We start from the raw sequence: 24,991 nt of genomic DNA on the forward strand, positions 1-24,991 counted from the left end.
AGACAATTGAGAGTTTGACCAAAGATCACCATATGCAGGGATTATAATGAACCTCCTTAGGTGTTGCATAATGCAAACAATGTATAGCAGAAAATAGACTAAATTGAGTCTAAAGTAATTTCAAGTACTTTTTGCAGCTACTATTTTTGAAAGCCGGCGAAGTTGTCTGTTGTATTGAGTCTATCCCAACCAAAACTGTCCAAATGAATCAATAGCGATACTTAGATGAGCTTTATGACAATTAAACTGAATTGAATTGGCAGCACAGTGTTTACCGTCACATTTATGTCAAAGGCAAGAGCATGTAAGTGTCAGAACTGTACAGCTGAACAATTTAAGCAAGTTCTGGCACCAGTTAAAACAAACATCACGCATGCATTTAATCTCCTGAGGCTACGCTGTCAAGAGGCAGATTAAAAAAAAAAGTCTTTACTCTTTCATTGAGCATTTCCTGGCACGATTCAACCCAGGTCATTATAATAAAGGACAGCATGCTTGACGCATGATAAGGAATCTGCAGAACTGGTGAAGATTAACCGAACCTGTAAGCCCTTTAGGTGATCGCTGCCTATAGAGGAGTTTTACTACAAACTGCACTAAATGCGTTTTCTACGGTTAAATCTGCACCACTCCTCCTCCTCCTACATCAAAGGCAGTTAAAATATACATTTTGATGAACATTTTCCACGTCAACATGTTATCTTTCCAAACACAACTACCGTTCGCAATCTGCATGATAAATTCCTTCACATGCTACCTTAAAAACAAGTAGCTTCCAAACAGAATTGGAAAAAAGTCAAAAAGTTAGCAGAAGAATTGACAAATGGGAAGGAGGGCAGGAGGCGCGCGAGATGCACAAAACAGAGTGACAACCGGCTGGATGGGTAAATATAGACAGGGGGCTGCGGCACTCCAGCAGACTGAGTGGTTTGACAGGGACAACAGATTGAATTGGCCTAGAGTCACCCTCCATATACCGACCAGTGAACTGGGAGTAATGGGTGAAAAATAGAAGGAGGGCTTGGTGGGAGGACAGAGAGGAGAAGAGTTAGCAAGAGGAGGAAGGCCTGCCGAGTTTTACCCTAATTTTCTGACTAGTGAGCTGGGAATAATGGAGGGGACACTGGAGGCACCTCTGAGGGGCGGCGGGTGGAGAGAGGCTGGATGGAGGTAGTGAAGGAGGGAGGATGATAGAGAGCCGGCTATGATTGCTTTGCACCAGGGTGGCTTTCCACACTCCCATGATCACGACAGCCCTTTAACCCTGAAACCCCCACACTGCCATCAAACTCCACAGCCAGAAATAATGTGGCTGTGGAGTTTAAAATACAAGATGTGAAGGTCTGCTTACACGGAGATAGAGGAATGGGTAAAAGAAGAGGGGAAAACAAGATGATCAATAGAGCTGAAGCCACTGCTTTAGAGACTTCGACCTATATTCGTTCAATGGTTTAAGGGACTTATCCTCAACTAAAAGAAAAAAAAAAAACAACACTATTATATTTACTGTCAACACAGCAATATAAGTGACAAATCTCACTCCATCAGTAGCTGTCAAAGTTCTCTAGGAAGGAAACTAATGTGATGACAACATGAGGAAATGAAAGATCCAAAGCAGCTTGCTGTTAACATTATGCCATGTTGACGTATGGAGATGGCAAAAGCAAATTTCATGTCCATCATTTACAATGAGCGTGCTTATCGTTTTCTCTGAGTTTAAAAACACTTCATGCTTATTAATGGCTGATGCTGGCTAATGGTAGCAGCCTGTCAGATGTTTGTGATGCATCTTTGCGTTTGGACTTAAAAGAGCGGAGAAGGGGGGGATTTCAGAGGTGTCAAACCACTGAAGGTGCAAAGAGCTTCAATCTTTTTTTTTTAAGCATTTCACTCATCTTTGCTCTTTTTCTACTTGGAAAGGTTAGAAGATGGTGAAAGTGCATCCATTTTTCAAACTATCCACTTTGTAACTCTTAATATGAAAGATGAAAGTTACAAACATATTCATACCCTTTACATTTTTTTCCCCCGTAATACAACACCATAAAACTTAATGTGTTCTACGTAGCAGACTAACACAAAGTGCAGCATACTTGTAAAGTAAGAGGGAATTTACATGTTTTTCTTTTTTTTTTAAGCAAATTCTAATCTGAAAAGTGGGCGGCATAACAGAGCAATATTTTGCAGAATAAATGTTCAGACTGAATTTTTTGTTTGTTTTTTTCAAACAAACTTTTCCAACTTTTCCAACAAAGTGATTGCCCCCTAAACCTAATAACTGGTTGGGCCACACTTAGCAGCAACAACTGCATCCAAGCGTTTGCGATAACTTGCAATGAGTCTTTTACAGCGTTCTGGAGGAATTTTGGCCCACTCATCTTTGCAGAATTGTTCTACTTCAGTTACATTAGAGGGTTTTCGAGCATGAACGGCCTTTTTAAGGTCATACCACAACATCTCAATAGGATTCAGGTCAGGACTTTGGCTAGGCCACTCCAAAGTCTTCATTTTGTTTTTCTTCAGCCATTCAGTGGTGGACTTGCTGGTGTGTTTAGGATCATTGTCCTGCTGCAGAACCCAAGTTCGTTTCAGCTTGAGTTCACGAACAGATGGTCGGACATTCTCCTTCAGGATCTTTTGGTAGACAGCAGAATTCATAGTTCCATTTATCACAGCAAGTCTTCCAGGTCCTGACGCAGCAAAACAACCCCAGACCATCACACTACCACCATCATATTTTACTGTTGTTTAATGTTCTTTTTCTGAAATGCAGTGTTCCTTTTACACCAGATGTAATGGGACACACACCTTCCAAAGAGTTCCACTTTTGTCTCATCGGTCCACAGAATGTTTTCCCAAAAGTCTTGGGGATCATCAAGATGTGTTTTGGAAAAATTTGGAAAAATTGAGACCAGTGCTTCTCCATTCCAGTCCTCAGGCCCCCCTGCTCTGCATGTTTTAGATGTGCCTCTAGACCAGAACAGCTGATTCAAATGATTACATGACCATCAAGTACTGCAGAAACCTGTTAATCACCCAAATATTAAATCCAGGTGTGTGGCAGAAGGGAAACACCTAAAACATGCAGGACAGGACAATTGAGAAACACTATTATACTATGATCGATTTTTGCACTTTTTTGACGTCATACTGTACTATGATTCATTTTTCCACAATTTCAATGTCATATTATTATCATATTATCATTTTTTCACTTTGTTGACATCATTTCACTTTTTTTTAAAGCCACTGATCACTAACTCGCTGAGAATTCACCACCTGAGCTGTGGATCTGTCCACAGCCCCTCCAGAGAATCCACAGGCCTCGTGATCTCTTCTCTGAACATCTATGTGGACAGTGTTCATTTCCTCTGAAAAGCCTTACTAAAATATTTTTGATTTGAAGTTTTGAAATTAAGTTCTTCATCTCTCTCTCTCCTCACAACTGAATGCTAGGCAGGCAGGCAGGATGGATGAATTGACGACAGCAGCTCAGCCTGGACACTCGGTGAAGGGTCTAATTTCAGCAATGGACTCAGTTATTGACAACTGCAATCACAAGCAGATGGGAGCAATTTCTGATTTATTGGTGCATTCTCCTCCGTCTGTTCCGTTTCTGTAAACATTTGTGTTGCTGGTGGCAGGAGGAAGAAAGTCAGAAACACAACGTTACGTCCAGAAAGAAAAAAAGATTAGACTCTACAGATGGAGGAGGAAGATACAAGTCTGTCAAGCTTTTTAGCAACAAGATTGAAATACAAAGTAGCCTGCTGAGTCATATTAGTGGAGTTACTGAGTTAGAACAAAGAGCGAGGCAATTCTTCAGCACGGAACCTGGGATATTTCTCCTCTGTCAACTGTGTGATAAGCTAATAAAAGATTAAACTGCTTATGACGACTTATATTGATAAAAACTAATGCCTCAGATGCTAATGATTAAAACATCATAGGACAACCTTGAATAGATGTAGATTTAAGAGGCCAGATGCATCCAGTTATGCCAAACAGCAGCTCTGCTTCCCTCAGACATACATTAAGTCTTTTTTATTGTCTCAACAAATCTTCTCTCCCATTCCAGTTCCTGATCAATAACAACCATGCAGTTCCTTCTAAGCTGCACATTTGCTCCCTGGGCTCCAGTGCCAAATGTTCTCACCGAAACACAAATTACCAAAGCAGCGTGAGTCTATACAACTCGGCAAATTGATTATCTAGTTGAGGAGAACACAGAATTTATTTTTACTTCATTGTCTACTTACATGTCCGACACGTTCCTCCTGCTGGTAATGGATTATAGCTGTGCAACAGATGGGCGCAATTCAAAGGATCCCATTAACATGGAAATATCTATAAGCTACAACGGCGACGGACATTTTGCTCTCGCTTCTTGTTTCGGGTACGAGTTTTGAGGAATTTGTTCCAAATGATCTGAGAAACATGCAGTAAATGTTGTCTTTCTGCAGTGATGGTACTAAAATGATTGGATTTTAAATGAACATATGCACAGTTACAGACAAAGTGTATAAACACTTATCATTTACATGAATTTGGATATCATTTAACTGATTCCCATTCCGGGTGCAGAGATTACACTACTTCTCTCATTTGTCCAAACCAGAAGTGGATGGGCACACCCTGAATTTACTGAAGACTTATTTCATGCCGTCCAACGTCATCGTCTCCCTGTGGACTGCGTGGGACCGGTCACTCTGGTCAGGTTCACACCAGCCATGATGAACCCATCTGAGCCGAACAAATGCACCTTGTTTATTGCGACTGGAGAATGTGCAGTGACATTAGGAAGTGAGTTTGAGCTTTAGAAACTAATTTCCCATTCATCAAATCCACACCAAAAGTCTGAACAACTTATTTGTCAACTTTTCTGCGTTGGGCTGTACAACAAGAGACATTTTGAGTCCTTATTACTGCTGGTGCCTAATGGTTTGTCATGGGTCACAAATCTTCCTGCCCAGTCATTTCTGTCAATATCTTAACCATGTTTTTTTTCCTCAGGTCATTGTTCTCCAATCAAAGATGTATATCACAGGCAAAAAATGTAAAAATATATTGTTTTTGTATGAAAACAGCTGTGTAATAGTGAATTGAACTCTTCTGAGTGTTAAATCTAAACTTAAAGTTCCTGTGTTTGATTGTTCTTAAGGCACCTGCTATGTGTATTACCTAATTTTTTTGGTTTTCAAACTGTGATACAATGATACAAGGCAAGGAGTTTATGAGAAACCACTGATTTCTCCACTTACAAAATCCAACGTTAAGAGAAATTCCTTACATTTCCAGTTCTGAATAAAAATGAGCTAGTGAAGTATCCCATTAATACGAGAGGGATCACCGTTTCTGTTAGGGTGGCAGACAAAGGACGCCACTCTATCATCCTCAGCCACCTGTGGGCTGCTGCTCCCGCTTCAGTCACACTGCCACCACGTTTGGCCCTCTCGCGATGGACAGGAGCCCATCAGCTGGACTCGGTGTGAGCTCTGGTTCCTGCGAGGCGACTGCTGTGTGATCCACAAAGAGGAGTCCCAGCAGGCACACACTCACACAAAGCGTTGCAACAAACGCCCCAGCCTGCAGTGACTCACCATAAGCGAACAAAGCAAGCACACGTTTTCGCAGCTTCTGCAGCCACAACATTATGAATATGAATAACCCTCTGGCTCAGACTGCAGCAGGATGCACCATTCTGCGCGGTGTTCAAGCCCTCAAGATGTCAACACAGAGACAGAAGGGCAAACTGAGAAACAAATCTAACAACACAGTGTGGGCCAACAATTGGCTTTAGGCATTAGGCAGTGATCCATTACTGAAAGAATAAAAGGAACCCTGTCCTGGAAGTATTTTAATGCACCTTTTTAAATGCTGACAATTTGTAAAGAGCTGAGTGATTTTAACCAGTCGTTCAATTTAACACCTCCCTGAGCCCGAATAAATCAGGTAGCTGTCCATGTAGTAAACCTAAAGCTCGATCAGCAAGGCAGCGGAGCTTGAAACATCACATCCTTGGTGCAATAGGTGAAAATTGGAGCCCTGCAGTGTTTTAGCTGTTTGCTTCTCTTACTGTTTGCTCATTAACAGCCCAGCACCTGCCCCTTCCTGGCTTGTTTGTGCATGCATATTCCCAGCTTGAGCTAAAAGTTTTGTAATTCACTGAGCCGACTTGTCTGGAGCCTCGTGACGACAGCTTGCTGAGAGGGTGCAGATTGCATATGGGTGGAAACCATGGCAGGAAGATTGTCCTCTAATCCAATTCAGTGGAATCCATTTGAATAATTGATGTGGGGACATAAATTGGTCCATTCCAGATGTCCCCTGCTCCCTTAATCAATACTGATTCCCTTAATCAATGGTTGGCTGCCCAGCCCGTGGCTTTGGCTGTTCTCCCTCCGCAGTGCCATGCTCTAGCCGGAGCTTCCCTTAGTCCAAGTCACAGGTGGTTGGCTGCAAAGTGGCTGTTTGCAGTGATAGACTCTGGGTAATTGAGGCTCTTACCCGGCGGGGCTGGGGTGGTGGAAGCAGCAACAGGGACTACAGATTGGCATTGGTGTGACTTCCACCAGGAAAACGAATCTGCCTTCGTTTGAACACAAACAGTGAAATAATTAGAAGGGAGGAACGAAAGCGAATGGGCACACTGGGATGGCCCGCAGCGAGAGGGGAACCTATTTGCCTTGAGAAGGACAGACTTATTGAGACGCATCTTTGTTTACCTCAAAACGTTCATTTCCATACGAGTGAAAAGTCAGGTAAATCTGAAGAGCACACACGGGGAGATAATGGTGGGCAGAGGGAGCCGAGTGCCAGGATGCCAGGACTGAGACAAGGCAAAGGGGCTTGTGACAGCTGGGTGGCACAGCTGGGGGAGACAGATAACCCTCGGTCTGTTTGAGCTGACAAAACACCCCTCCCTTCCCCTCAGAAGAGGAAAAACAACTTCACCTGGCTTTGCTCGCATTCTCTTCATCCCTTTCTACCCTTTCCTCTAGTCCCTCGGGACACCTCTCTCTCTTTCATTCAACCTTTCATTTTACTCTTTCACAACCCATGTCCCAGTTACATCCCTCACCCTTTCAACATCCTCTTCATACCCGTCTTTGTTCCAGAGCACCTTTGGCGTGCACCTGGCCGGCGTCCTGCTGCTGTCAGCAGGACGATGCAGAGATTCATCAACGTGTCGCCTTCTTTGGCCAAAACAGAGCCAAGGGAGTTTAAACGATGTAAAATGATGAATGCAGAAGTGCAAAGCCTTGTTATGAAGAGATCTCAGCCTTGCGCTTAAAGGTAAAAAAAAAAAAAAAAAGAATACTCCATTATACAGACAACTGCTCAACTGTGCCAAACACTGCATCTTGATTAATAGCGTTCTTCTTGCCGAAAGTAACTTGAAAGCGCGATTGACTTTAAGTACGGTGGTTTGAGGGAATGTCAGAATGTTTTTGCGTACGGCACATGTAGATAATCTATGTCTGAATGCAATGTTTAACATTTAATCACGATTCAAAACGCACGCCCGGGCTCTGAAGTAGTGCTTAGTGCTGGCTGACAGCATCCTCTCAGGGAGGTGCTGCTATAATCGATTTACACAGCAATCACAGATCGGCACACAGCAACCTTCAACAAGTCCTTGAGCACAATTCTCCTCTTGTGCTCGCAAGCCATCAGCAGAAAACATCCAATGGATCGCATGTTTCTATGCACATTCAAACAGCTTCGGCTTTGTGACCCAGCTAATTTTCAGCCTTTTACTCGACAGGTTTTAAAATAAAAAATAAAAAAAAAGTGTCTCTGGATGCCGTTGCCATAAAATGTAACATAAATTAGTAAAGAGTTGCTCTAAGTATTTGTATCAATTTAATGTCTTTTCAGCTTTAAGGAGAAACTTTTAATTATTATTAATGGTATAACAAAGCATCCATTTCAAAAGCAAGTAAAGTATAACTCACTACTTAAAGTCAGTGAAGACTTTCAGAAATGGTGCTCTATCTTGATTGAAGTAGCTATCATCTATATTTATCGAGTTTATTTTTTATAGCACGTTCCAGCAGCAAGGCGGTTCAAAGTGAAAACGATACCATCTATGGGTTAAATTAAAAATATCTTCAGAAACATGAGGCAAACTCCGATTTGGACAAAATTTCTTCTTGGGGAAAAAACAGATCTGGAACATAATTCCCAACAAAATTACAAGCTACTACATTTTCAAGCATTCAACTTGAAATTTACTTTATTGACAGATCTGACTAGGACCATTTCTTGACCAACGCCTCGCTCTAAATGACTGATCTGTATCTACATCTACCCACTCAAGCTGTTGACGTCTAAATGTGCAATAAAACACCTCCTAAAAGTGAAAAGCTCGAGCTGGAATCAGATAGAGACTATCTATCGATTATCTTTACATAGGTGCTGACAACCTTTAATAGGAGGTGCAGCTCAGTGTGGGAGTTCATGTGACAGATCTGCTGTTGTTTTCAACTCTTAATGGGCCCTTTGGGTTATAAGGCAGTCACCTAGGAGACCAGAGGTCACTTCTGGTCAACTAAAGCAAACAAGCTTGGTGGTAGCCACAGACATCATTGTCAGTGGGCAGAGAAAAGGTGAGTGTAGGATGTGCCCTCTCCATCTGCACTCTACCATGGCAGCGCGTAGCCGGGTGTGTATGTGGCAGCCTTTAAGAGGAAAACAGAACAGATTGACAGAGAAGAGAGGGAAATGCACTTTTCAAATGTCACCTTGCCTCGCCACCCTTTATGCTGTGAGAAAGAATGGTGTGAAATTGAGAATCAAGGAAAGAAAAAGGAGCTTGGGCAGAGAACAAAAGTATGAATGTTCTCAGCTGCACATGACCACGGTGCATAATGATTATCTGGTATGGTAGGAGACGTAGCGGCTTCCTCAGAAGACTTTTTGTTTTTTTAAGTTTCAGACTCTCAGACAAACTCAGTTATTTCTACGCAAAAGTAACTACAGAACGGGAGATCTGCACGCAAACAATGCAAAAGGCTTTGTACTGACAGGAGACTTAAATAACGAAATGATGGGATTAAAATGATGACAAATAGTTAAACTTTTCTGAATACAGTAAGTGTGATTAAATTAAAAAAATTTCATAATCTGCACATCATGAATAAACAATCTTAAATCTATAATAGAAATCTTGAAAAATTTAGTTTTTCTAAGCCATTTTCTCTGAACATGTTTAAAACACAAATCAGCTAAATGTGTTGCTTCAAAAATATCCATACCACAGGCAACTATTTCTATAATTTCTGACAGCCATTTCCTGAATTTAACAAACTTTTGCCAACCAAACATGTATAAGGTTTCTACCAACATAATAAAAAAACTATTAATAAATTTCATGATGAACAAAATGAAGCATAGAGGTTTTATTTTTTCACTCTTTGCTATTTATCCTTGAGGGTATAAATAAAGAATTATGTCTGAACAAAATACTGGATTAGAATAGAAATTTGCTAATTGCAATTTTTATAATTTCAAACCTGTTGTTTTTATGTTTAAACATTAAATAAACATTAAATAGATGCAGGTAAAAGCATCTAAATGTCACAACTGGATGCAGCTCCTATGCTGCTTTAATGGGCAGCTTAGTACTTTTGTTAAAGAAAAAAGAGCCAAAAACTAATAGCTTCTACCTTCAGATGGTTAAAATCAGTAAAAGGTGGATCAGCTAGAAAATATTTGTGCCTTGGTAAATGATCTTCTTCTCTTCTCTGTTTGTTTTTATATTCAGACTGCCCATCAGCTTTCTGGCAGCAGTTGTTAAGTGTGCGCTGTTGTAATTCTGTTATATCAAACCACCAGCTGCATTTTATAGCCAACATAAAAAAACAACTCTTGAGAAATAAGGCTTTTGATGATCAACTAAAATCAGAGTTACATGTGTTGTTTGCAGTTCATTCAGTTACCGAGACTCACCCAAAAAAAACTCTAATCTTGTTCTCGGTGAGAGACAGGAGGTTTTGTCACTCTGACTTTCTCTAAAATAATCTAATGTTTTCTTCTAAACAGGAAACAAGAAAAACTCTTAGAGGCTGTCAAAAAGACTTGAAACTTTGGTAGTTTTTAAAGTTTAAAGTGTATTCAGATAACATGTTTTTGCTGCCTACCATGACTGAGCTCAAGCTACTTTGCAAAGACTTATGGGTAAAACATCATGGAAAGTATCAGGAAAATGTATACTTTTTTGGCCATAGAACCAACGCATTGAAGACTGTTTTAAGAAAAGACAACAAATAAATGTAACTTAATCTTTTGAATTTTTCGCTAAAATCCAAAAAATTACATGTAGTTCATCTCCTTTGCTCATGTTTCATTTCTAATAATTGCCTTGAGTGTTTAAATTCAATTTCTTTCCATTTCTAAGAAAAAAATATGTCTTCAAAGGATAACTGACATTGTGTCAAGTTGAGTCTGACCTTTAGGTGTAGCGTAATAGCTTTCAAACTCATAGTAAGGCGGTGAATGGCAGGTGAAGGCATCTAAATGTCACATCTGGATGAAGCTTCCATGCTGCAGCACATAACGTATTACTTAGACAGCAGCTTCCACTTTGCAGTAAAGTACAAAATCTCAAACATGCTCGCGCCTACAGTTGATTTTTTATCAGTTCTGTGCCGCATCATGTTGATTAGGACATCAAAACTTCAGTTTCTGAAATAGGTCGGCGCATATGAAAATATCCATAAAGATGTTAACTGTATTTAAATATAAGCCACCCACAATTTGACAGAGCTAAAACTCAATATTAGCAACATCCATTATGAAAGCTGCTACCAAAGGTGAAGCTACAATAAGTGACTGACAACTGCTATCACAAGCTGTCGAGACAACCACAAGACGCTCAGTAAACCCGTGCCTCTTCTTTCAGCGGGAACACCTGAAGTAGATCCTCGCAGACTGCTGCAAAGTATTCTGCTGATCCCAACTGAGAGCTGTGCACGGTGATGTGTGATCTATCCGCGCTGTGCCAGGGAGCAGGTTTGACATCTTCTCCCACTGCACTTCAAAAACACATCAATCAAGTCATTCAAAAAAAGGCCCGAGAACTTCTGCCTGTCATTGTGGGCTACTTTGCTGTGATTGATGGTCCGATGGTCGTCTCTCCCCCTCCGTCCCTGCGCGCTGCCCCGCCCTGCTGCTCGCGTCAGTTTGCACGCCGCACGAAAAATAAATGGTAATGTTTTGAAAAATGACTCACAATATCCTGCGGCAATTTAGATAAACTATTTAACCTTACTGAATGGAGGGAACAAAACAGAAACAGACAGCAAGCGGGAAGGAGAAAGGGAGAGGTGCCAGCATTGTTTCTATGTAAACATTTATGGCTTTGAGGCTCCGGAAAAATGTTTGTGTTTTTCTCTTAAAAAGCTTTGAATATCAGGAGGATATAAAAGGACGTGGTTGCTTTTGTGTGATTTAAGTATGCCAAAGAAGACGCAGCAACAGCTTTCAAAACATGCATTTATCTTTACTCTCAAGCCTCTCTCTGATTTTTATTTTGAGTCCAGAGACTAATGTCCTTAAAAATTGAAAGCCGTCTTTGTTCTGCTCTCGGTAAAGGGTGTTACTAACTGGTTTAAATTATAATCACCCTTAATGTCCACACCTACCACTGCTGCGAAGGTAGGGGCTAAAATAAACACTAAAATGAAGCAAAAGGTGCCATTCTATTAGTATTTTGATATTTAACCTTTCTTTTATGATGCATGAGTACTTCAAAAAAGCTGTAGGTCAGATTGAGCTTTGACAAATGTCACGTTTTAATCAGTGAAGAAAAAAAATCTTGTTTTAGGCAACAATTTTTTACATTCATACTAGTGTGACATTATTTGTATTCATGCCACTCCTTCTGTAGATTGCTTCCATGCATCACTACTCTTTACGTTTTATAACAAATTTATTAAACAGAACACGTCTGTAATCGGCTTCCTTGGTTGTTGTTAAGCCGAAGGTTACGAAAACACCAGTACAAATTTATGCACACGGCCTCACTAGGTAAAACTTGCTTTTCAATTGGCAGGATTTTTGAACAACTACAAAGACGTGCTTATAATCTGCAGGACTTGACTTGCCTTTAGAGAAACTAGAACCTTTTCTGAAGTTGGTAAAACAGCAAAAAAAAAAATTTCTCGGTCACGTAATGATCTTTAATATTCTGAACTCAGGGGTTGAAAGCTCATGACTTCTGTAACTGGAGACTGCAACCGCTGTTCTAAAGCCAGAGCTTGATTTTGTATCGACTCATTTTGCTCGTGTGTTGTGTCGTCAACGTGAAGCTTGTGACTTTTAAAGATGCACTTTCTAAGCTAGCTTTCCTTTGGGGAAAAAAAAATGGCTGTTTATATCAAGGAAGTTCTTGGACAGTAAAAGTTAAATGAAAAATAATAATTAAGCTCCAATCTGACGGGGAAAGTAATTTGAAAAAATTCCTCCTCCTGAATCGTAAGTAAACACTTAATATCAAGACGGAGCAGACCACGCTTTGAGGCTTCTGTTCCCTCTCTCTACTCCCTCATTATGTATCTTTCACAAACTCCTTTCCACTTTCATCCTCCATCTGCCGCAAAACTCATTTCTCCATCCAAGTGTCTCCTGCTACCACAACTTTGCTGTTTTGCCCAGAATCAAAACGGATCCTCTGCTAACGTCTTTGTTTCACGTGGCGGTTCCCCCCTCCGGCCCTTTCCCCCCTTCCATTCCCTTACACAGAACTATCAAACATCTTCGAGAAGCGAGCAGTAAAAGATGATGAGAGGGATAGTGATCCTAATGGTGTGACATGAAGCATTGTCCCAACCCCCTTTGATAAATGAATTTCATCAAGCACCAGCTCAGTGGGTAGAGCATCCTAATTAGGCACGGCAAGCAAAACAAAGATGCAGGCAACTAATTGAGGTGAGGTCATAGAGATGAACATGCCTGTCAATGTGTGTGTGTGGGTGTGTGTGTGTGTCAAAAGGGAAAGCTCCACCTCATCAGTCTGTGGGATGCCTGTATTCGTGTGGGTTTACATGTGTGCCCGATGGGAGTTGACCCGATACGCTCTTGGGGGAGCCGGTAATAGCGGCCTTTCCTTTTGAGCGTCGGCTCTGCAGCTGAAGTCAGAATGTAAATGGATGACCTTGTTTCCCATGTGCAATAAGATTTGTCCCCTTCGCTGCAGTGCGGTAACTATTGCATTTCTGCTATTAAAATTCTAGTGGGGACCCGGCAAGAGGTTGATGTGAAAATTGAAAGAAAAAAAAAAAAAAAGAAAACAAGGGCAATTCTTTCACTTCATACTCAAATTACATAAGCTGGCTAACACATTGATTTCATCTGGATATGAAATGAATCTGTGGCGGAACACGGGGAAAGTCTGCCGCACAGGCCAGTCTCTTAAATAAACATTATTGATATGTTTAGAAATAATCCAAGCGACCTCTGCGGCTTGGACTCCGATCATTGATGATACTGGCATGTTTACAATAACTCAATGACTGTGCATCTGTCCACCCAACAACATCCGTGTGTTCATAATTGATCCACAAATAAGGGAAAAAAATGCCTTTGGACAGCCATTTGCTTCCTGCCATGGAGGACATAGAAGAGACAGAAAGAGGTAGGAATAAAGTTTAAAGGGGGGGGCAGGGAGATAATATGTTAAGAGGGTTTGCCATAAGTTTACTGTAGGGTAAGGCTGGATCCCATTTCAAAAGCTTACCCCTAATTAAGGTAATTTAGGTACCTAATTCAGATGGAGGCCAAAATGTTCAACTGAGAAATTAGATGAAGAGATTAAACCTTAGTTCTCTGATTCTTTATACAAGTGCATACAGATTTTAGGTATAAAAAGTTAAAAATCCTATAGTAAAAAATATTTATGCTCCTAAACTGCTAAAGAACAAAAATATGATGACCAATGTCCCAGAGAGTAAGTTAAATCTGCTTTAATGTATTTAAAATATAATCTCAATTTTATTGAAAACTAACCATATAATATATAGTGAGAAAAGATGTGCTGCGTGATATACTGATTTTTATTAAATTAAACAATAAAGCAACCTGTTAGTGTACCAATCTTATTAATCCTTTAGACATATGTATGTCCTGCATTTAAATAAAACAACTAAAAAACAGTTTATATCTTTGGTCAATTAAAACTGATTTTCAACAATTGCAGCAAAAATGCAGATACTAAATTGCATGGTCAAGTGGAATCACCTAAATTCAAGTTGAATTAAGGTAAATTTAAAAGGAGTTAATTTTATTTATATATATACACGAGTCTATTTTTAAAAAAGATAAACAGGGAAATTGTCTGCCTTAAAGCTCCATGACCACACCATGATTTTGGAAGACAAAAGAAATTTAGAATAAAATGACATACTGGTGCTTGTACTCATCCATTAAAACTCAGCGAGGCACTGGGCCAGCTATCAATTAAAATCAGAAGAGTCCTTTTGACAATCTCACAAAAGGTGAGGCTTAAGGAAAGTTTGGACTCTGGTAACTTGTAGGCACCTTGTCATTTTTAAACAGACAAGGGTGTAGATTCATATCATGGGGAGATCTAATGGCCATTAAAGCTCAGCTGGGAAGCCTCATGCATCTTTAAGTGGGATAGATTAAAGGTTGGTCAGTTGGGATTTGAGAGTGCCAACCAAGACTGAAGCTCATTTTGTGACTTCATTAACTTTTAATTGACTAAAAGGTGGTGAAGTTACTGGGATGACTTAATACTGTAGTGCAGATATAGTGTCTATAAAAAAAGTATTCACTATCTTTGATGTTTTACCTTTTATTGTTATAAAGCAATCAACAAAATAAAGCTTTTCATAACCTTTACTGTTTACAAAGAACTCGTTCATGTCAAAGTGAGAACTGATTTTTACAAAATAATTAAACATAACAGAAGTGATTGCATAAATTTGTGTAATATTATCAATGATAGGAGTCATTGATAACAAAAGTTTTGTTTTGCAAACAAAATCATTTTTACTTTGCTCTAATTTTACACTTTAAAGCAAAACCTCCACATATCGACTATGGTCTTGCTCCCAGACTACAAAACAATGTCTGTCATAATCTCTAATAATTTTATTTTTTTTAAATGCGCCTGAATTCTAGACAATTTCAGTTTATGTAGTCCAAAGAATGCCCCTCATAGTAAACTAGTTTGAGTCCAGGCAGGAATAAGCAAACGCTGTCATATCGAACCGTTTTGAACAGTACGCTGTACATTGTAGGACAGGAGACACTCGCCCAGCAGCCAGCTTGTCTGTATTTGTGACTGGCTGGCTGCCTTCTGAGTTGCAACATGTCTAAACACATAAACCAGCCAAGCTCTGCCTTTCTATATGCCAAAGTAAATTACCAGGCTTTGTTTGAAAGTGGGTGGAAGAGGGCAAGATTGGTTTGTCTCTATGCATGAGCATCCAAGATCTCTCACATCTTAAATCTCCCTCTAATCTTGTTATAATTGCCTGGTGAGCCACTCTTATATCCTCAAAGTTAATACTGCTTTTTTTTTTTTCCCCCATTTGACCTAGCTTCTTCACAATCACCTCTACAACAATAGGAAACCTTACTGTTCTGGAACTGGATACACTTTCAGAGTCACAAGGTAAAATTAAATGCTATCTTTACCAGGAGCAGATGAGCTTGAGTGATCTTAGACAAAGAAAGGGCACAATGAGGATAGAAGAATGTTACGTGGGAGGTAAAAAGCATTTAAATTTAATAGCAGCACAGACTCTCAATTTGGAAAAATATTATCTTTGCCATCAATTCTCAAAATTCAGAGTCATTTAGATCCAAACCAGACAGCAATTCAGTGCAGAACCAGATATAGCTTAGCTGAGGTTCAAATCAAAAATTTGAAACCTGAGCACAGCAGAGCACACTGCAACAACTCTAATCGTTTATAAATATCATGTTCAAAGTGAAATACTTAGTTAATAAAGAATGGGAACAATTCTTTTGGAGAGACAAATGAAAAACTTGAACATGATTAATGTCTGTCGGGCGGAGCTCCACGACAGCAAACCATTTACTTCAGACAGATTAATCATATCAAAACTGAGAGTGGTAATCAAAGGAAATGCATCATGAAGTATTTTTTAGTCTTACAAGTTGAAGGTTTAGCTTGAGCTAATAAGCTTGATAACTCAGAAAGTTAATTGGAATCAAAACAGTCCAAACATGAAGCAGGTTTTAAAGTTACCTCCATGCTGTGTCATTTACTGAAGACCAAGCAATCATGTACAAGAGGACGGCAATGATATCAGAAAGTATATTTAATTTGAATCTAAAGTCATAATTGGCGCAATTTGTGTACACAAATTTAAAAAAAAAAACTCTTCGTTTTCCATCGCTACTTAAGGCAGCGAGTAGGTTCCATATTACTAAAAGAACTGAGCCAAACCTGCTAGGACAACTATACCAGAATCCTATTTTCAAATGAAGTTTGCAAAAATTTTTACAAATAAGAGACTCACTTCTCTATTCTTACCATCTACATTTAAAGTTGATTAAACATCAAATTAGGATAATAGGCATTTATATTTTATATGGTTAATGAAACTGAACCAATCCTTAAAGCAATCCCTTCAGACTTTCAAAATAAGACCTGAACACGCTGTAAAGAATGAAAGCCTTCTGAATCACACGCTTTCATGCACATGCATAACAACCTTCTCATTTGTACTCATACATACTCATGTATCCACACCAACACAGATGCCTTCATACTCAAAATACTCACACATATTTATTTTGTCTAGTATACATTTTCATAACCCAGGCACAAAAATCTTTTGCAAAAACAGAAAAATTCTTCTCCAGATTTGGCAATCAAAAATGTTTAATCGTAGACCAAATAAAGCTACCAAATATTTTTGGTCTTGGCATGTGTGTGTGTGTGTGTGTGTGTGTGTGTGTGTGTGTGTGTGTGTGTGCGTGCGTGCGTGCGTGCGTGCGTGCGTGCGTGCGTGCGTGCGTCTTTACATCTGTGTGTTTCTGTTGTGTTGTGTTTGCAAGGGTAAAACTGAATGAGAACGTTTGGGGACTGGCAGAAAGCACAGTAAGTCCAAGACGCCTGAGGAAGAGAGATAATTGGATGTGGAGATTCTTACAAGGTTCTTTTGTTGCTATGGTTGCAGACATCATGTAAACAGCAACTGATCTACTCTCCTCATAGAAATGACAAAGCATAGAACTATGAGAGATGGACATAAGTCAATCACACACACTGACAAGAGTGAAATAGACACAATTAAGTCACACGGATAAATGTGCATTTTAAAATTCACAATTATACACTTCTTCCGCATAGCCAGAGACTATGGGCTCAGGGGACTGTCTTGTTTTAGAGAGATTAGGAGACACATGGGTGGCACAGACTCCGTCTGGGCCTCAGGCATCAAAGCTAAATTCAGTCATGTCACCTATGTAATGCCCAGGGGAGCACAATCAGAATTACATTCGCCACATTCAGTCTCCAAGTACAGCCTCAAGATGCAGGTCTTTTATGAAAATAGTGTAAAAATTGGAAAATAAAATTGATAATATTCTCTTTTTCCAGTCTTATCTAAATATGGCTCCCCCTGGGTGTATACAGACATTATCACAGGTAACGGTTTTAAATGATCACGGCGCCTCACTGCGGCAAGATTAGTTTCAATTTAGTCGTTGTACAACATCTGAGCTTCAGCTCTTATTTAGCAAAGATTTCAAACCTCAACCTGCTTATTGAGAGTTTTTAATTTTGTCCCTAAAACATGTTATAATCATGAATGTTAAGCTAATCAAGGCTGTTTTTGTGCTCAGATACAAGAGCTGAACTCACTGACAAATCTTAGATACTGTTCTTTTTAAAAGTGCACAGATACACACATTAAGGAGGAGCATTGCATACTGCATGGCGAAGAGATGCTGTCCTGTGTTTTGCATCAAGCAGGCGTACTTTTACACACGTATAAAAGTATGCTACTCTAAATTCTGCTGTTTTATTTTGTTCCCCTTCCTGTACATTATGCACACATGTAGAGAAATAACGGCAAAGAGGATTTTCCATTGATATTAAAGTAGTAAACTTCTGCACTGACCCACAAAACGTTGCTTAATATTGCTAACAGGATATCAGTTTTTACTCTTTTTTTTTTTTCAACTTGATGTTTCCACCACTCTTATTATTTGAATACAGCGGTTGCAGATTGAAATTCAGTCAGTCAAACAGCATTATTGCTGACAAACACAAACTTATCCGACAAAAACTTTAACAGAATTTGACTGACCGCATCACAAAATCTCATTTGGGTTGTTTGAATCACTTAAGCTACAACAGAAGTTTCTTGCTGGACTGCTAGTTAAAAATCTTTCAACTTGCTTGGCATGAGGCCAAATAATTCCTGTTTTGAGTTTGTGCAGGAGTCAGTGGGATGTAGAAAATTTCTCTTGTAGCGGTGTTCAAATAAATGGACAATACACAATAAGCCTTCACATGTGGGTCAGGCTGAAGGTTTTTGCTTTAACCTTCACACTCTCACAGCTTCAGTGTTCTTGAAAGAAAGAGAGTGAGCTGGCAGCATAATGAATTTTTTTTAAATAGATGTTATTCATTTCTTTGTGGTACTACAACTTATTGCACTAAAATTGTGGTGATTTAGCTCAGTTTTTTTTTTGTAGATGTAAGATTTTCTCCTACGAACATTATGACGTGAGCTTTGTCTGCGTTTTACTCTGCCTCCAGTTAAGATGTTTGGTTTTTGGAAAAGCCCTTTGGAACTATTAAAAATATTTCCGAATGGCTGTGAGGCAATTCATGTTTACTGTGGTTTCACTGCTTGAATGTTAATGTTAATTATATTGTATTATAAAAACTGTTGTATGTCGGTGTGCGTCCCGAAGTACTCTCCAGAACTTCGCTGAGACGGATGGATGGACAGAGCACCAAGGGCAGCAAGAGACAACTTTCTTCAAACGCAGCTGAGGTCATTAAGAGGGACTGTGATCCACAACATTACTATAGAAACTGTGACCCCTGATGCTGACATGCCATAATGTCCAGACGGTGTCAATAAGACAGAATGACCCATTTTAGTAGTCATTACATGGAAACCATTGAGTCTGTGGATTTGAGGGCAAATGGAGAGACAGAGAGAGAGAGAAAGAGGGGAGGCTGAGGAGCAGACGGCATCAGGCATATTGTTAAAGTCTAATTACAGGCCAGTGTCCATTCAATCATGGAGCTCGTCATCTGGAAAATGTGTCTGCTCAAGAAGCCAAGGGCGAGTTGCTTTGAGTGATTCTGACCACATTCAGGGCTGCGAGCGTTAATTACTGAGAGTTATAACAATGCTGTGAAGTCTGAAAGGCATTTTAAAACGTTTACTCAAATACTCATCTTAATAACTTAACTGGCAGTACATATATTTAATAACAGTTTAGGATTAGAAGGTCAAGATTTGATTAACTAGCCTGCAGGGAATTATTTAAGCCCAAAATTTCTCTGGCAGGTTTAGATTTAAAGTAGCTGGTTAATTTGGCAAACTTGTTTCTTGTAATGAGAAAGAAAATAGATAGTTGTGAAATCATATTACAATGTGATATGGATTTTAGCCAGTTTTAGTAAGGAGAGTTATTTTCTAGGTTTGAATCCACTTTATGTAAAAACAGCACGTCCAAATTTATGTCCATGCAAATTGCTCGAGTTTTTGGGGATTTTACATTACATTTCATTTTTACATCCATGTTGCTCTAAATTACTCAGGATCACCCTGAGTAATTTAAAACAGCCGTTTTATCAATGTACAACATTTAAAAGGAAGCAGCTCTGTGTAATTGTTGTGGGATAACTTGTGGCTAAAACAGAAGGCATGTGTCTGCTTACAGCTCTGCAATGGAACTGGGAATACCTAAATGTCCTCCACTTTTGAGTGATTATGTGGAAGGTGAAAAAGAATCTGAGCCTCACCTGCAGAGCCATCTTGAAAACAGCGCAACCTCCAGGCCTGCAGTCCAGTGGGCACTACAGGACACCATGCAGAAAGGTTCTTCTCCGATTAGGCCTGCTTGGCATTTAAAAAAAATCTCATCTGGAAAAAGGGAAAGAAAAACTCCAGGTTAGATTAAATGAAAATTGTGCTCTTTAACCACAATGATGTCCCTTTCATTTGGGGTAAAAGGGTGTTTGTGTTGTGGCCAACACCCAAGATGCAGTTTGCAAATGTTTGCTTCTTATTTCTTAGTTGTTAATGCAATTGAAATATTTTTACTATATAATTTTTATTTCTAGTCAGTCATATATATTCAGTTTTTTTAAATGTATTTTTATTTCAGCTCTTGACCTTTTCTGAATATTCGAAAGGTCCCTACAGCTCGCCACTGATTATTATACGTGTGTTCATGTGTAAGTATCCATCCATCTGTCCAGTTATCCAGCCATCACAAGAAAGAGCAGCACACTTGAACGGATGCCGCATGAATATTAAAGAATGTGATTTCTGATTGTATACCGTGAAGCAAACTGAAAAGCCAAAAAGACGGCAAAAGCTGGGTAATTGCAGGTTTTTACCATTTAACAGCAAATTGTAGCTATTGGTAGCATTTGGGGCTGTGCAGCATTTTAGTAAATTTCTAGAAAATTGTTTGAAAGCATGTGAATGTATAACATATAAATGGCAGGCAATTTATATTGTGGCATCTCTTGACAGTTGGTGGAATTGTTGAATAATGCATGATGGTGTTCATTTGTAGTTGATCTAATTGCTGTAGTCATTGTAACTGTCGATTAACATTCAGTACTTAGAAACACTACAGTATTATTGTTTACATTGAAAGTATTTCAAGAATTTAAGAGTGTAACTTCACTATTTATTCATATGGTTTGCAACTTTCATTTTGGACAATTGCATGCTTCAGCTGCATGCTATGTACTTGCAAATTTCTGAATCGCATCAATCACAGCTCTCATCTTATGAGTAAAACTCAAAGAAGATTAAAAATAAAAATAGAAAAAACTTGTTAGGAAATAATCACATCTAAAAGGGCAGATCACATTTAGAGACTGAAACTTTGGTCCAGTCATTTTCACAAGGTAGTTTATACTTAATCAAATTAGACAGAAAAACTATCAATTGTCAAATCTCGTCTGCTTCTCACATGAATTTAGTCAGAGACTTTAACTAGGCCATTTTAACACATGGATTTGCTTTGATCTAAATCGGTAACCTTGCTTTTCCACAACAATCGAGCCTTGTGGCAAAAAAATATTTATAAACTTTTCTGAATATATATTGCTATTTTTTGTGAAATTAAAGAAAAACTATTTTTTATTTGTTTAAGAACAAATAAACTTAAAGGAATGCTGCCTTCAAATCGTTTCACCCTGACATGTAATTCACCCTCTTGCACTTACTGCTACAAAAATAGAGGAACACTGGTGATATAGCTCAAGAAAACCATTTGCAAACAGAGTATTAAACAGCTCAATTTTCCCCTCTTGCATGCTTTGCTGATTTTTCCCCCCTCCCCGTTTTTCAAAAAATGAAATTTGGGCTAGAGTACTTCCTCATATAATACGAAACATGAAGGGGCCAGGGCTGTGCTGATAGGGAGAATTAGGTTTGTACCACAGGTGTTTGAAGATGAGCTCAGGAAAGTGGGAGGGAAAAAAAAAAAACTTTCAGTGTTAAAAGTTAAAAGTGATTAATAGCATTACATGGTTTTCACTGCAACAGGTAGTCAAAGGAAACATTGACAGACTATAAAAATCAAGCACACCTCCTGAGATGCATTGCTGTGAGCACGCTTTGTTCCTCATATTAGTAAAACTAGCAGTGCACTGCTAAACCCTGCCCAGGTGTAAAGGGTGATTTATAAGTAAATGTGCAAAACAAAGATAACAGGCAAAAATATCAAGGGCCAATGCCAATATTTTTGCTATGCACTGTTTAAAATTTCAAATAGTTGTGTCTGAAAGGCCCAGGAGGCCTGGGTTCACAAATCATACCATCACATTGCATTATGGATATTTTCTTCGGCATTTCTTTAAGATATCAGTCGCCTTTCATTTTAACATTTAAAGTTGCTTATCGCGGCAATCGACGGATCACTTACTCTTCGAATGAGGCACGATGTGCCTTTGCAGTTCATTGCCTTGTACATTGTCTGTGACATCCTCCGTACCAAGTACAGAGAGCACAAAGAATATTATAGTTATGCAAATATTCCTTTGACTTGTCCTTTTAAATGCCCTCTAAGCTTCAACAGGTCATGAAACCTTAATTAAATAATAAATTGACATCAGCATGTGTTTGAAAGGTCACTTTCTTTAACTAAGCACTCAAAATATATTCTTTATTTTCAATTTGTGCATTATTATCTCAAATTAATCACTCGGTGTCTTGCGTGATATTCAATAATGCAACATGCGGGTTTTGTAGTATTCCCTGATGCTAAATCAAATTTCTCATTCATTACACACATCATGTTTTCGCTCTCAGGGGTAATTTATTACATTCTTTTACCGTTCAAGATCCTAAACATGCAATTTAATTCTGCTGTTAGAATCTTTTTCTTGTTTTTAACTGAGGTGATGCTCCACAAGCACAATCGCCATGGCTACATGCTGGCCTGGAAGACCCACTAAAAAAGGAGCCTCCTTGGATGAAGTGACATGATAGTATAATTGACAATTGATTTCACTTCGCATGCCCATAATTTAATTGTTTCAGGACGGTGATTTGCTTTAGTTCCGTCCCGTATAATGAGATGTACACAAAGAGCGATTAGCATCGCCTGCTGTACAACCACCACCGCTTACAATCTCAGAGTATATTTTCTAATTACTTAAATTTAGTAGGGATGAAACTTTTGATGCCTGTTAGTAATGCAACGTGTTCATTGGGATGTCCAGCATGCAATCTTTTTTAACAGATTTGTGCACACTACTGGATTATGAACATCACCTTGTTTTATGTGTTCCCCGCAGCGCAAAAATATCTTCAGTTGAGTGAATTATCCAATGTTTTTCACAAGTTTCCAGAGGAGGAAATGCTCAAAATCCAACAATATGACAACGACTTGGACAATATGACAACTGTCTTGTCTTTACTGAAAAATGGCCACAAATGTAGATCATCAAATCTTTTGCAAACAATCAAACAGCCAATCAAATAATTAAAGACTATAAAGCAGAAATAACCGTTTCAGAAAATATTTTAGCGAGGTACTGAAAACATTAAGACTCCCACAGCATATCTGAGCAAGCACCATTCTCCAGTCTTCCCAGTTCCTTTTCTCATGCAGCACAGTTTCTTTTTAACCTGTCCATGCTGACTTCAGCGCCTGTCTGCATTTGTCTTTCCCTAGCCGTGCAAAGCTCTGTGAAGAGAAATAAACTTTAATTGGTCATGCTTTCCTGTTGCGTAGAGGAAGAGAGTGTAAGCCTCTCAATTTTGAAGAACAAGGATTGTCCTGTTTGATTCTGGAACAAACAAAGTTTCGGCCCTTGGATTTCTTTCTAACTTATTATGTTTATCAAAGGAACGAATAAACATATTAACACTGGTCTTTTTACACTTTATTACTAATAAGGCAAGCAAGAGGATTTTCTGATTATTATAAATGAACAGAATTTGCTGGCTGTACCACTCATAACTGCTACCTCAAGATCCACTGATGTTATTCATGTAGCACCTCTCAATTTGCATGTCACATGTATATAAATCATTTGCATGCCCACAAGACGTAGTTCATTTTTTATTCCATTTGTTGCAATTACAATTTAGACATTTGTGTCAACAAACTTCCAGTTAACAAGACATTTCCCTGTCTCGTTTTATTCTCATCCCACATCAACAGTCAACAATCACAAGAACTAAATGAAATCACCAACAAACAATTTGCTGGGTTTAATGAGTTGGGACAGATGCATGCGCCACACGAGCCAGACCTGGGACAGTCCTGCCTGAAAAAGCAATTACACTGAGTGAATACGACCTTATTCCCACACATTGCTCTGTCTGGATGAAGAGCTTTAATCAACTAAACCTCGAATATGAAGCAAAGCAAAGCTGGATTTCAGCACTTACAGCAACCATTTCTAAAATCACCAACTCCACTCTTTGGTCTGATAACTGTATAAAAATCTAGCTGCTGCTTAGAGTGTAATTCTTGTGCATTACTGTACAAGAATGGCCTTTTATAATGTCAACTTGTTGTTTTGGAGTAATGTTAGGAAAAAAAAAACTTTTTCCTTAAACGTTTAAGAACGCCTTAAACAAGAAATGTGAAAATGGGTATTAATATATACTATGCAAGCTATTTTACATGGAGGTGTTCTAATGCACATTGTTGGATCAGTGTTTGTTGATAAAACAACAAGCAACACCCTTAATGAGCTTGTGGTAAAAATGATGATAGTGTTTGGTCAAATCGTCAAACAGTTGACAAATAATAACCAAAAAAAAAAAAAAACTGGCAGAAATAGCAAATCTGAAGAGGAAAAAGCACAAAATGAGGAAAGGCAGGAAAAAGAGCTTGTAAGGATGAAGGATAAAGTGTGAAATAGGAGAGGAGAACAGCTCATCATGGATTGATTCTCACACTCTTCGTAGGCTTGTCCCTCCTGTCTTCTTCCAGATGAATAGTAATTGCCCCACCGCCTTTAATCATGTGTTGAATTGGTGAAGAAAAAAAAGAAAAGGAAAAAAGGAAAACGCTTCTTCAGCGATTGAGAATCAATTGCTCAAAGAGTCAACCTATTGCTACTTCGCTTTACCCCGCCTCCCACTCCCACCCCCCCATCAAACAAACAAACGCTCTTAGAGGCCCAAAGCACACCCACCTTCTCTAAGGCTCTCCGTGACAGAAACATGCACAAAGTAGCGTGAGCACCCGTGTCAGAACAAATGACAGAAGCACTAATTACAGTGATGGCTAGGTGAAAGAGAAGACAAAATCTGAGGCA

General features: G+C 39.0%; 1 long non-coding RNA gene across 1 annotated transcript in view; it reads right to left on the bottom strand.

Moving 5' to 3' along the window:
- The window catches only part of LOC108165881 (uncharacterized), a 77,199-nt gene that overhangs the window by 3,456 nt on the left and 48,752 nt on the right, over nt 1–24,991 (bottom strand). Inside the window, exon 3 of the long non-coding RNA XR_001776215.1 lies at nt 19,994–20,114. This is a non-coding gene — a long non-coding RNA (uncharacterized LOC108165881). The remainder of the gene's footprint in view (nt 1–19,993; nt 20,115–24,991) is intronic.

The sequence above is a fragment of the Poecilia reticulata genome, linkage group LG23, assembly GCF_000633615.1.
Source record: "Poecilia reticulata strain Guanapo linkage group LG23, Guppy_female_1.0+MT, whole genome shotgun sequence".
Lineage (NCBI taxonomy): Eukaryota > Metazoa > Chordata > Actinopteri > Cyprinodontiformes > Poeciliidae > Poecilia > Poecilia reticulata.